We start from the raw sequence: 12,968 nt of genomic DNA, 5'->3' as shown, positions 1-12,968 counted from the left end.
ATTCCTTGACTTTTGCACTTGTTGCTGTGTTTATTGTTCGATTTATGTCCAGTGTTCACTCTGTGAGCTTCGCACGGCAAGAAATTTCATGCACAACGATAAAATAATCCGAATCTCCTTTCAGATTTTAAACTGCATTGGCATAGTAATGGTCAGTTATAAGCTACGAAGCAGATTTTTGTCATAATATTTCCTGAACTGTGATAATGTGACCTTGCTAAATTTCCTGACCATCAGCTTGTAATGATGCAGGTACCTTCACCCACGGTGCTGTGACTAGATGCTGTGTTGAATGTAAGTGGACAGTCTCTTTGAAGCTGGTTATTTTACATCACTTTGTTTTGATAAGGCAGATTATTTGTTTAAATTGGCAGTATTTTCGCTGTTGAAATCAAAGTCAGTGTGTGCTGCAGGACAGAATGTGCTTTTTTGCAACGCAGAAAATGCTCTTTGTATGCCTGCATGAATTGATAGAGATATCCTTTCTGCGATTGCTATCAGGGTCACTTGGCTGGCTCACTCTCAGCACAGCTGCCGTCTTCTTTCTTCAGTTCTCTGTTTGAAAACATCTGTATTCCCATAAATCAACTGCCAGAGTTCACTAACCCAAATAAAGCACATTCTGTTCATGTCAGCACCATGAGGTATTCCGAATGCCTAGAGAGATAGGCTCACAACAGACCCGAGTCCAGATCTCGGAGCTCCCGTGGCGGAATGGTGATGATGTTTCGGAGCAATGTATATGGAGGATAAAGGTATACTACCGTTGGAAACAGGAGAGTGTTGCTAAAGGCTACTTACCATCCCCACCAGATACTGTGATACAAGAGCCAGTCACAAACCAGTCAGCCTGTGGTGACTCTCCTCCTGACATCATGAGGCAAAGTAAGGAGTGTGAGGGACTGCACTCCACCTGACTATGTGGCTTTGGAGGCAATGACCCTGCAGAAGGTACGTTTGTAGATAAGCAGCCTGTTTGATTGCCCCCCCCCCATCTTCTACCCAAAACACCCATCGGCTCCTCCACTGACAGACAGTGGCTGCAGCGTGTACTGTCTCCAAAACATATTCCAACAGGACCTCCCAATCCGGTGGCCTCTGTCACCAAGAAGGACCAGGGAGGGTGAGAAGCACTTCCAAGTCACACACTAGCCTGATGTGTCTTTCTCATTCTTCATTCTCTTTGGAAAAATTTCTTGGAACGCCTGCCTCAACAGCACCATGTAGAAACCTTTATCAGAGGGGCTGCAGCTCACCACCAACCTCAAGGGCAAATAGAGATGGGTAATTAATGGTGGCCTTGCCAGTGGCACACAGGTTCCAAATGGGAGTAAGAAAATATCCTCAGGTGCTTCTTGTGTCTACAAGCATCATCCTGGAAGATTCCTCAGAGCCTCAAACACAAGGATCCCAAATGACCCCAACTCAAATTCAGATGAGTTGCATTTTGGGCAGGCACATGCGAGTAGATCTTTCACAGTGAATAGGGAGCATTGAAGAACAGGAACGGAGGAGTACGAGAATCTCATTCCCTGCAAGTAGTCAAGGTAGTGAAGAAAGCTTTTCTCTTTCATTTCCTGCCTGGTCTGTATCAGTCAGGGAACTGTGTATAGCACTGGGATGTTGTTTTGCAGTTGTACAAGACGTGGACGAGTCCTTATTTGCGATACTGTGTTCAGTTTTGGCCATCCCGCTATTGCAATGATGCCATTAAGCATTAGGTCATAACGATGAGGGCATCACTGAAAGAAGATCATGGTTGGGGGCTTAATCTCCAAGAATACATATTGTGTTGAAAAGACAGGCAGGTAGGCAGAAGGGGTGTTGGTAAAATATAAAATTAATCATTAGTAAGAGGTGATATAGAATCAGAAAATGTAGAATACTTATGGGTAGAGTTAAGAAATTGCATGGGTAAAATGACCCTGAAGGGGGTTATGTACAGGCCTCCAAACAGTAGCCAGGATGTGGGCTACAAATTACAGTGTGAGATAGAAAAGGCACGTCAAAAGGGCACTGCTACGATAGTCATGGGGGAGTTCAAATGCAGGTAGATTGGGAAAATCAGGTAGGTTGGATCCCAAGAGAGAGAACATAAAATGTCTACAAGATGGCTTTTTGGAGCAGCTTGTGGCTGAGCCCATGAGGGAAACAGTTATTCTGGTCTGGGTGTTGTGTAATGAACTGTATTTGATTAGGGAGCTGAAAGAAAAGGAATGCCTAGGAGGCAGTGATCAAAATAAGATAAAATTCACCCAGCAACTTAAGAGGGAGACGCTAAAGTATCACAATGGAGTAAAGGGAATTACAGAGGTGAGAGAGCAGCTGACCAAAATTGATTGGAAGGGGACATGAGCAAAGATGACAGCAGAGCACCAATGGCTGGAGTTTCTCAGAGCAATTGGGAAGGTGCACGATAGATACATCCCAAAAAGAGGCAGAGGTATTCTACAGGAAGGATGGTGAAACCATGTCTGACAAGGGAAGTCAAAGCTAATATAAAAGCAAAAAACAAAGGCGTATAATACAGTAAAAATTTCTGGGAAGTTAGAGGATTGGAAAACTTTTAAAAACCAACAGAAAGCAACAAAGAAGTCATGGGGGGAGGTAGGGTAAGGGTGAAATATGAAGGTAAGCTAGCCAATAATATAAAAGAGGATATCTAGGGTTGTTTCAGATATTTAAAGAGTAAGACAGAGGCAAGAGTAGATATTGGATCACTGGAAAATGATGGTGAAGAGATAGTAATGGGGAAGCAAGGAAATAGTGGATAAATGAATAACGATTTTGCATTAGTCTTCACTGTGTAAGTCACTACCAGTATGTCGGAAGTTCTAGAGTATCAGGGGGCAGAAGTGAGGGCAGTTACTATTACCAAGGAGAAAGTAGATCAGTTATTGGACCAAATGGACTAACCCCTGGGTTCAGAAGGGGTAGCTGAAGAAATTGTGAGGCATTTGTAATGATCTTTCAAGAATAAATAGATTGTGGCATAGTTCCAGAGGACTGGAAAATTGCAAATGTCACTCCACTCTTCAAGAAGGGAAGAAGGCAGAAGAAAGGAAATTATAAATCAGTTAGCTTGACCTCTGGATGGGAAGATGTTGGAGTTGGATAGTTAAGGATGTGGTTTTGGGGTACTTGGAGGCAAACGATAAAATAGGCCAAAGTCAGCATGGTTTCCTTAAGGGAAGATCATGACTAATAGTGTTCGGCAGGGGTCAGTGTTGGGACTAGCTCTTTTGACGTTGTATGTCAGTGTTTTGGATGACAGAATTGCTAGCTTTGTGGCCAAGCTTGCAGATGGTGGGTGGAGGCAGGTGGTGTTGAAGAAGCAGGGAAGCTACTTAGACAGATTAGGAGAATTGGCAAAGAGGTAGCAGATGGAATACAGTGTCAGAAGGTGTGAGGTCATGCACTTTTGTAGGAGGAATAAAAGCATAGACTATTTTCTAAACAGGGAGAAAATTCAGAAATCTGAAGTGCCAAGGAACTTGGGGTTCATTGTGCTGAATTTCCTAAAGGTTAACTTTCAGGTAGAGTCAGTGGTAAGAAAGGCATTATGTCAAGAGGACTAGAATATAAAAAGGATTTAATGCTGAGCCTTTATAAGGCATTGGTCAGACCACCAGTGGAGTATTGTGAGCAGTTTTGGCCCCTGATCTAAGAAAGGATGTGCTGACATTGGAGAGGGTTCAGAGGAGGTTCACGAGAATGATTCTGGGAATGAAAGGGTTATCATATGAGGAGTAACTGACGGCGCTGGGCTTTTACTCACTGGAACTTAGCAGAATGAGGAGGGATCTCATTCAAAAACACCACAGCTGCCAAATTCTAACCCTGCTACAAGATCATGTTTATCTACCTTATTCCGTTTACTGCGTGCATTCAAATATAACACCTTCAGTCCTGTATTCATCTGCCTTTATGATTTTGTCCCCCTTTTACATTCCAGCTTATTCTGATTGCAATTTTCCTGATCTGCCCGTCCTTCCTGACAGTCTCACTACACACTGCCTCAGCTTATAAACCAACAGCCCTGTCGTCAGCCCCATCACTCCAGCTCTCACCCCACCGCCAAATTAGTTTAAACCCTCCCAAAAGACTATTGCAAACCTCCCTGCAAGGATATCAGAACCCGTCACTTTTGTATGTGTCAAACCTTCCCCAGAGAGATCCCAATGAGACAGAAATCTGAAACCCTGTCCCTTGCACCAGTTTCTCAGCCACGCATTCATCTGCCAAATCACCCTATTCTTACCCTCAGTAGTACGTAGCACAGGCAGCAATCCAGAGACTGCTACCCTGGAGGTCCTGCTTTTCAGCTTTCTACCTAGCTCCCTAAATTCTCCCTTCAGGACTCCTTGCTTTTCCTACCCATGTCATTGGTGCCAATATGTACCAAGATGTGGATGCTCACCCTTCCCCTGTAGAATGTCATGGATCCGATCTGAGTGTCCCTGACCCTGGCACCTGGGAGGCAACATTCCATCTGGTGTGTCTGCTACATCAACAGAATCTCAGTCTACTCCTCTAACTATGGAATTCCCCCATCACTACTGCAGTCCTCCTCTCAGAATCAGCCCAGTACCTCTGAATGAATCTCATGCCTTCCTCTCGTGAACCAATCTGATACCTCCCTCCCATACAAACAGTTTAATATCTTTTTCAGAATGGACTCGTCCTATGTTTCCATCTCACTGGTGATCTGATATCTCCTCCTTATTAAAACACTATAATACCTGCTCCACTTTAAACAAGGCCACAGGGCTGCAAAATAAGGGGCTGCTGACTTATCAGACGTGCATTGAATTATTTTTTTCTCTCAAACAGCAATTAAGGTCTAAAATTCTCTGCCCCAGTTTGCTGCATTATTAGGCATACTTAAGAAGGAGAGAGATAAATATTTGAAAGATCGAAGACTGGCGGCAACAGGGAAGTGCACCAGAAGAGGATTCGAGGCTAATGCAGATCAGTCATGAGCATTGTGAGTGGTGAGGTAGGTTTGAGCATCATGAGTGGTGAGGTAGGTTTGAGGATAGTGAGTGGTGAGGTAGGTTTGAGGATAGTGAGTGGTGAGCTAGGTTTGAGGATAGTGAGTGGTGAGGTAGGTTTGAGTATCGTGAGTGGTGAAGTAGGTTTGAGGATAGTGAGTGGTGAGGTAGGTTTGAGTATCGTGAGTGGTGAAGTAGGTTTGAGGATAGTGAGTGGTGAGGTAGGTTTGAGTATCGTGAGTGGTGAGGTAGGTTTGAGGATAGTGAGTGGTGAGGTAGGTTTGAGCATCGTGACTGGTGAGGTAGGTTTGAGGATAGTGAATGGTGAGGTAGGTTTGAGGATAGTGAGTGGTGAGGTAGGTTTCAGCATAGTGACTGGTGAGGTAGGTTTGAGGATAGTGAGTGGTGAGGTAGGTTTGAGGATAGTGAGTGGTGAGGTAGGTTTGAGGATAGTGAGTGGTGAGGTAGGTTTGAGGATAGTGAGTGGTGAGGTAGGTTTGAGTATTGTGAGTGGTGAGGTAGGTTTGAGGATAGTGAGTGGTGAGGTAGGTTTGAGCATCGTGAGTGGTGAAGTAGGTTTGAGGATAGTGAGTGGTGAGGTAGGTTTGAGCATCATGAGTGGTGAGGTAGGTTTGAGGATAGTGAGTGGTGAGGTAGGTTTGAGGATAGTGAGTGGTGAGGTAGGTTTAAGGATAGTGAGTGGTGAGGTAGGTTTGAGTATCGTGAGTGGTGAGGTAGGTTTGAGGATAGTGAGTGGTGAGGTAGGTTTGAGTATCGTGAGTGGTGAGGTAGGTTTGAGGATCGTGAGGGGTGAGGTAGGTTTGAGGATAGTGAGTGGTGAGGTAGGTTTGAGCATCATGAGTAGTGAGGCATGTTTGAGGATAGTGAGTGGTGAGGTAGGTTTGAGTATCGTGAGTGGTGAGGTAGGTTTGAGGATAGTGAGTGGTGAGGTAGGTTTGAGGATAGTGAGTGGTGAGGTAGGTTTGAGCATCATGAGTAGTGAGGCATGTTTGAGGATAGTGAGTGGTGAGGTAGGTTTGAGTATCGTGAGTGGTGAGGTAGGTTTGAGGATAGTGAGTGGTGAGGTAGGTTTGAGGATAGTGAGTGGTGAGGTAGGTTTGAGGATAGTGAGTGGTGAGGTAGGTTTGAGGATAGTGAGTGGTGAGGTAGGTTTGAGTATCGTGAGTGGTGAGGTAGGTTTGAGGATAGTGAGTGGTGAGGTAGGTTTGAGGATAGTGAGTGGTGAGGTAGGTTTGAGTATCGTGAGTGGTGAGGTAGGTTTGAGGATAGTGAGTGGTGAGGTAGGTTTCAGCATAGTGACTGGTGAGGTAGGTTTGAGGATAGTGAGTGGTGAGGTAGGTTTGAGGATAGTGAGTGGTGAGGTAGGTTTGAGGATAGTGAGTGGTGAGGTAGGTTTGAGGATAGTGAGTGGTGAGGTAGGTTTGAGTATCGTGAGTGGTGAGGTAGGTTTGAGGATAGTGAGTGGTGAGGTAGGTTTGAGGATAGTGAGTGGTGAGGTAGGTTTGAGCATCGTGAGTGGTGAGGTAGGTTTGAGGATAGTGAGTGGTGAGGTAGGTTTGAGGATAGTGAGTGGTGAGGTAGGTTTGAGTATCGTGAGTGGTGAGGTAGGTTTGAGGTTAGTGAGTGGTGAGGTAGGTTTGAGGATAGTGAGTGGTGAGGTAGGTTTGAGGATAGTGAGTGGTGAGGTAGGTTTGAGTATCATGAGTGGTGAGGTAGGTTTGAGGATAGTGAGTGGTGAGGTAGGTTTGAGGATAGTGAGTAGTGAGGCATGTTTGAGGATAGTGAGTGGTGAGGTAGGTTTGAGTATCGTGAGTGGTGAGGTAGGTTTGAGGATAGTGAGTGGTGAGGTAGGTTTGAGGATAGTGAGTAGTGAGGCATGTTTGAGGATAGTGAGTGGTGAGGTAGGTTTGAGTATCGTGAGTGGTGAGGTAGGTTTGAGGATAGTGAGTGGTGAGGTAGGTTTGAGGATAGTGAGTGGTGAGGTAGGTTTGAGGATAGTGAGTGGTGAGGTAGGTTTGAGTATCATGAGTGGTGAGGTAGGTTTGAGGATAGTGAGTGGTGAGGTAGGTTTGAGGATAGTGAGTAGTGAGGCATGTTTGAGGATAGTGAGTGGTGAGGTAGGTTTGAGTATCGTGAGTGGTGAGGTAGGTTTGAGGATAGTGAGTGGTGAGGTAGGTTTGAGGATAGTGAGTGGTGAGGTAGGTTTGAGTATCGTGAGTGGTGAGGTAGGTTTGAGGATAGTGAGTGGTGAGGTAGGTTTGAGGATAGTGAGTGGTGAGGTAGGTTTGAGGATAGTGAGTGGTGAGGTAGGTTTGAGGATAGTGAGTGGTGAGGTAGGTTTGAGTATCATGAGTGGTGAGGTAGGTTTGAGGATAGTGAGTGGTGAGGTAGGTTTGAGGATAGTGAGTGTTGAGGTAGGTTTGAGTATCGTGAGTGGTGAGGTAGGTTTGAGGATAGTGAGTGGTGAGGTAGGTTTGAGCATCATGAGTGGTGAGGTAGGTTTGAGGATAGTGAGTGGTGAGGTAGGTTTGAGGATAGTGAGTGGTGAAGTAGGTTTGAGGATAGTGAGTGGTGAGGTAGGTTTGAGGATAGTGACTGGTGAGGTAGGTTTGAGGATAGTGAGTGGTGAGGTAGGTTTGAGGATAGTGAGTGGTGAGGTAGGTTTGAGGATTGTGAGTGGTGAGGTAGGTTTGAGTATCGTGAGTGGTGATGTAGGTTTGAGGATAGTGAGTGGTGAGGTAGGTTTGAGCATCGTGAGTGGTGAGGTAGGTTTGAGGATAGTGAGTGGTGAGGTAGGTTTGAGCATCGTGAGTGGCGAGGTAGGTTTGAGTATCATGAGTGGTGAGGTAGGTTTGAGTATCGTGAGTGGTGAGGTAGGTTTGAGTATCATGAGTGGTGAGGTAGGTTTGAGCATCGTGAGTGGCGAGGTAGGTTTGAGTATCATGAGTGGTGAAGTAGGTTTGAGTATCGTGAGTGGTGAGGTAGGTTTGAGGATAGTGAGTGGTGAGGTAGGTTTGAGGATAGTGAGTGGTGAGGTAGGTTTGAGGATAGTGAGTGGTGAGGTAGGTTTGAGGATAGTGAGTGGTGAGGTAGGTTTGAGCATCGTGAGTGGTGAAGTAGGTTTGAGTATCGTGAGTGGTGAGGTAGGTTTGAGGATAGTGAGTGGTGAGGTAGGTTTGAGTATCGTGAGTGGTGAGGTAGGTTTGAGGATAGTGAGTGGTGAGGTAGGTTTGAGTATCGTGAGTGGTGAGGTAGGTTTGAGGATAGTGAGTGGTGAGGTAGGTTTGAGGATAGTGAGTGGTGAGGTAGGTTTGAGTATCGTGAGTGGTGAAGTAGGTTTGAGTATCGTGAGTGGTGAGGTAGGTTTGAGGATAGTGAGTGGTGAGGTAGGTTTGAGGATAGTGAGTGGTGAAGTAGGTTTGAGTATCGTGAGTGGTGAGGTAGGTTTGAGGATAGTGAGTGGTGAAGTAGGTTTGAGGATAGTGAGTGGTGAAGTAGGTTTGAGGATAGTGAGTGGTGAGGTAGGTTTGAGGATAGTGAGTGGTGAGGTAGGTTTGAGTATCGTGAGTGGTGAGGTAGGTTTGAGTATCGTGAGTGGTGAGGTAGGTTTGAGGATAGTGAGTGGTGAGGTAGGTTTGAGGATAGTGAGTGGTGAGGTAGGTTTGAGGATAGTGAGTGGTGAGGTAGGTTTGAGTATCGTGAGTGGTGAGGTAGGTTTGAGGATAGTGAGTGGTGAGGTAGGTTTGAGTATCGTGAGTGGTGAGGTAGGTTTGAGGATAGTGAGTGGTGAGGTAGGTTTGAGTATCGTGAGTGGTGAGGTAGGTTTGAGGATAGTGAGTGGTGAGGTAGGTTTGAGTATCGTGAGTGGTGAGGTAGGTTTGAGGATAGTGAGTGGTGAGGTAGGTTTGAGTATCGTGAGTGGTGAGGTAGGTTTGAGGATAGTGAGTGGTGAGGTAGGTTTGAGGATAGTGAGTGGTGAGGTAGGTTTGAGCATCGTGAGTGGTGAGGTAGGTTTGAGGATAGTGAGTGGTGAGGTAGGTTTAAGGATAGTGAGTGGTGAGGTAGGTTTGAGGATCGTGAGGGGTGAGGTAGGTTTGAGGATAGTGAGTGGTGAGGTAGGTTTGAGCATCGTGAGTGGTGAGGTAGGTTAGAGGAGCTGAGTAGACTACTCCTTCTCCTGTCTTCTTGTGTGCTTGTGATCTGATCATTAAACTGGTTTATATCTCCATCCCTGAACATATGCAACACCTCAATCTCACTGAATGTCTAATTCCCCTCTCATTGAACAAGTAACTGCTCTCTTTGAACCACCTCCCTCACTGAACCTCTCATGGAAATGTTCAGATGTCTCCCCTTTAGGGACCAGTACCTCCATCTCAGATAACAAGTGTTATGACTCAGTCTGTGACCCGTCTAATAGCACCCTCACTGAACCAATCTGAAGCCTCCTTCACACCTAATAAAACTCATACCTTTGTCTCATTTAAAAAGTTGAATACGTATCTCTCTCTCTGTCTGAAATAGTCTTGATATCTTTCAGTCACTGGACATCTAATATCTCCCCTTCGTGAAAAAATTTGACCCCATCCTCCCCCCACCCCGAAACATTACATGGCCTGATATTCCTCCTCTCACTGAACGTCCATTACCTCCCTCTTAATGAACCAAGATGGTATCACACACAAAATGCTGGTGGAACACAGCAGGCCAGGCAGCATCTATAAGCATCTATAAGGAGAAGCACTGTCGACATTTCGGGCCGAGACCCTTCATCAGGACTAACTGAAAGGATAGATAGTAAGAGATGCTTATAGATGCTGCCTGGCCTGCTGCGTTCCACCAGCATTTTGTGTGTGTTGCTTGAATTTCCAGCATCTGCAGATTTCCTCTATGAAACTATGTAAAATGGACAAGTAACTATGAAAATGGACAAGTGAGAGCCAGTGGATGTAGTGTACCTGGACTTCCAGAAAGCTTTTGATAAAGTCCCACATAGGAGATTAGTGGGCAAAATTAGGGCACATGGTATTGGGGGCAAAGTACTGACATGGATTGAACATTGGGTGGCTGACAGGAAACAAAGAGTAGTGATTAATGGGTCCCTTTTGGAATGGCAGGCTGTGACCAGTGGGGTACCACAAGGTTCAGTGCTGGGACCACAGCTGTTTACAATATACATTAATGACTTAGATGAAGGGATTAAAAGTAACATTAGCAAATTTGCTGATGACACAAAGCTGGGTGGCAGTGTGAAATGTCAGGAGGATGTTATGAGAATGCAGGGTGACTTGGACAGGTTGAGTGAGTGGGCAAATGTATGGTAGATGCAGTTTAATGTGGATAACTGTGAGGTTATCCACTTTGGTGGCAAGAACAGGAAGGCAGATTACTATCTAAATGGAGTCAAGTTAGGAAAAGGGGAAGTACAACGAGATCTAGGTGTTCTTGTACATCAGTCAATGAAAGCAAGCATGCAGGTACAGCAGGCAGTGAAGAAAGCTAATGACATGCTGGCCTTTATAACAAGAGGAATTGAGTATAGGAGTAAAGAGGTCCTTCTGCAGCTGTACAGGGCCCTGGTGAGACCCCACCTGGAGTATTGTGTGCAGTTTTGGTCTCCAATTTTGAGGAAGGACATTCTTGCTATTGAGGGAGTGCAGCGTAGGTTCACAAGGTTAATTCCCAGAATGGCGGGACTGTCATATGTTGAAAGATTGGAGCGACTGGGCTTGTATACACTGGAATTTAGAAGGATGAGAGGGGATCTGATTGAAACATATAAGATTATTAAGGGATTGGACACACTGGAGGCAGGAAGCATGTTCCCGCTGATGGGTGAGTCCAGAACTAAAGGCCACAGTTTAAGATTAAGGGGTAGGCCATTTAGATGCAGAAAAACTTTTTCACCCAGAGTGGTGGATATGTGGAATGCTCTGCCCCAGAAGGCAGTGGAGGCCAAGTCTCTGGATGCATTCAAGAGAGAGTTAGATAGAGCTCTTATAGATAGCGGGGTCAAGGGATATGGGGAGAGGGCAGGAACAGGGTACAGATTGTGTATGATCAGCCATGATCACAGTGAATGGCGGTGCTGGCTAGAAGGGCCGAATGGCCTACTTCTGCACCTACTGTCTATTGTCCTCGTGTTTGTATCTTCTCTTATTGAGTCAGTATAATATCAGCTTCCGGAACCCACCTAAGGTTCATTGACTGAAATGCTACCGTTGTTTTGTCACCCCATCTGATTATTTCGAGCATTATTCCAGTCTGATAATCTTTTGATCATGGGACCACCTAACTGCACTCTCCCACAGAAGCAGCCGTGACCCTGCTGGTTGGATGTCAGCTTTCTAACCAACTGCTCTGCTGATTATCAGTGGCCCAACTGGTAACCAACGGCACAGATCCCAGCTCTCCTGAAGACTCACTTTCATTGCTTCTTTTCACTTCCCCTATTCCATGACAAATGTGCCAAGAGAGTTAAACAGCCCTTCAGACCTTCATGTAGATGCCGACCATTTACATTGATGGCATTATATCACAGTCCTATCAGCTCCCCTGGGATTCCACCACTCACCTACACATTAGGGGCAAGCCAATTAACCTACCAACCACATGTCTTTGGGATGTGGGAGGGAACTGCACGATCCAGGGAAACCATCGGGTCACAGGGAGAATGTGGAAACATCCACATAGGTGACAGCAGAGGTCACTATCGAACCTGGGTCTCTGGTGTGGAGAGGTAGTGTCTCTATCCACTCTGCCACTGCAGTGCCCTAATCACTCCTCCTTGTCAAATGTTCCTAGGCACAGATTTTTTTTGTGCAAGCAGAGCTTCTTTCTTCATCAAATTGCTTTCTTCCAGAAAATATTTGCCCAAAATTATTTCAGTTCAGGGGTTAAGAACAAAATAATACTTCAGTTCAGCCTGTTAACTGCACACTGGAAGGGCCTCTGAGGGTCAGATGGAAGGCATGTTCAGGGGATCATGAACAGAGCCAGCTGTTCCATTAATGATGCACTTACCATTCATATACCTTTGACCCTCAGAATTTCTTCCACTTTCTTTGGCCACAAGCTGAATGAAAGCAACTTTTGAGTACAGTCTGCAGATTGACAGATGCAGAGTTGTGGGGAATGGGAGAAGGGTCTTCATTATTCACAAGGCTGGTCAATAGACACTAAGGAAGTAGCAGCTAGAAGTGCTAAGAAATACTCTGTGTTACGCATTCAGTGTTCAAAAGCATTTAACATTGACCCAATTATTGTGAAGGACAGATCTTTATGAACAAACCCAGGGAGTAGAGTGAATCAGTATAGTAGAACATAGGGCTTGACCATTTTTGTAAAATTAACTTTATTTGTCACATGTAATCAGAACTTCAAAACATACAATGCAGTGTGTTGTCTGCGTCAAATCAAATCAGTGAGGATTGTGCTGGGCAAGTGTCACCGTGTTTCCAGTGCCAACATAGCATGCCCACACTCACTAGTCTTAACTGTTCATTTTTGGAAGGCAGAGCACCCAGAGGAAAGCCAGGTGGTCACTGAGAGAAACTACTAACTCCTAACAGATGGCAGAATGAAGCTGGGTGGCTATAATGCCAGTACACTAACCACTATGCTGCTGTGCCAAGCATTGTAAAAGATTCAATTAGTATTAAAGGTCATCACCATATTGTACAGAAATAATTCAGGTCGAGGTCTCTACTTATGAGATCAAATAGTTTCTAGCAGAGGGCATGTGCTGAGATGTTTGTACAGCTGGGTGAGTCTCGAATGAGAAGACAGCAGAAGATGTGGTCATTTAAAACTGAGCTACGTGGGAATTTCTTTTGGCAGAAGGGTAGTGAATGTATGGAATTGGGCATGCTATGTTGCCTGAGAGAGTGATGGGGGCTGGATCAATTCAGATATTTAAAGTAGTGGAGACAAGTATACAAAAGATCGAGGAAT

The 12,968-nt window shown here is 45.3% G+C and overlaps 2 protein-coding genes across 6 annotated transcripts in view; one reads left to right on the top strand and one right to left on the bottom strand.

Moving 5' to 3' along the window:
* Positions 1–12,968, bottom strand: part of LOC132381319 (LIM and senescent cell antigen-like-containing domain protein 1) — a 337,779-nt gene that overhangs the window by 200,971 nt on the left and 123,840 nt on the right. The window lies entirely within an intron of this gene.
* LOC132381334 (uracil nucleotide/cysteinyl leukotriene receptor-like) overlaps positions 1–12,968 on the top strand; it is a 34,685-nt gene that overhangs the window by 3,483 nt on the left and 18,234 nt on the right. The window contains exon 1 of one of the 4 annotated variants that reach the window (XM_059950724.1): positions 779–951. The exons of the other annotated variants lie outside the window; for them this stretch is intronic. The gene's annotated coding sequence lies outside the window, so the exon portion shown is untranslated. Of the gene's footprint in view, positions 1–778; positions 952–12,968 lie in introns of those variants that run through there. 4 annotated transcript variants of the gene reach the window in all.

This window comes from Hypanus sabinus, chromosome 2, assembly GCF_030144855.1.
Source record: "Hypanus sabinus isolate sHypSab1 chromosome 2, sHypSab1.hap1, whole genome shotgun sequence".
Taxonomy (NCBI): domain Eukaryota; kingdom Metazoa; phylum Chordata; class Chondrichthyes; order Myliobatiformes; family Dasyatidae; genus Hypanus; species Hypanus sabinus.
The sequence above is the reverse complement of the archived record's forward strand: the minus strand, read 5'-3'. Positions and strand labels throughout refer to the sequence as shown.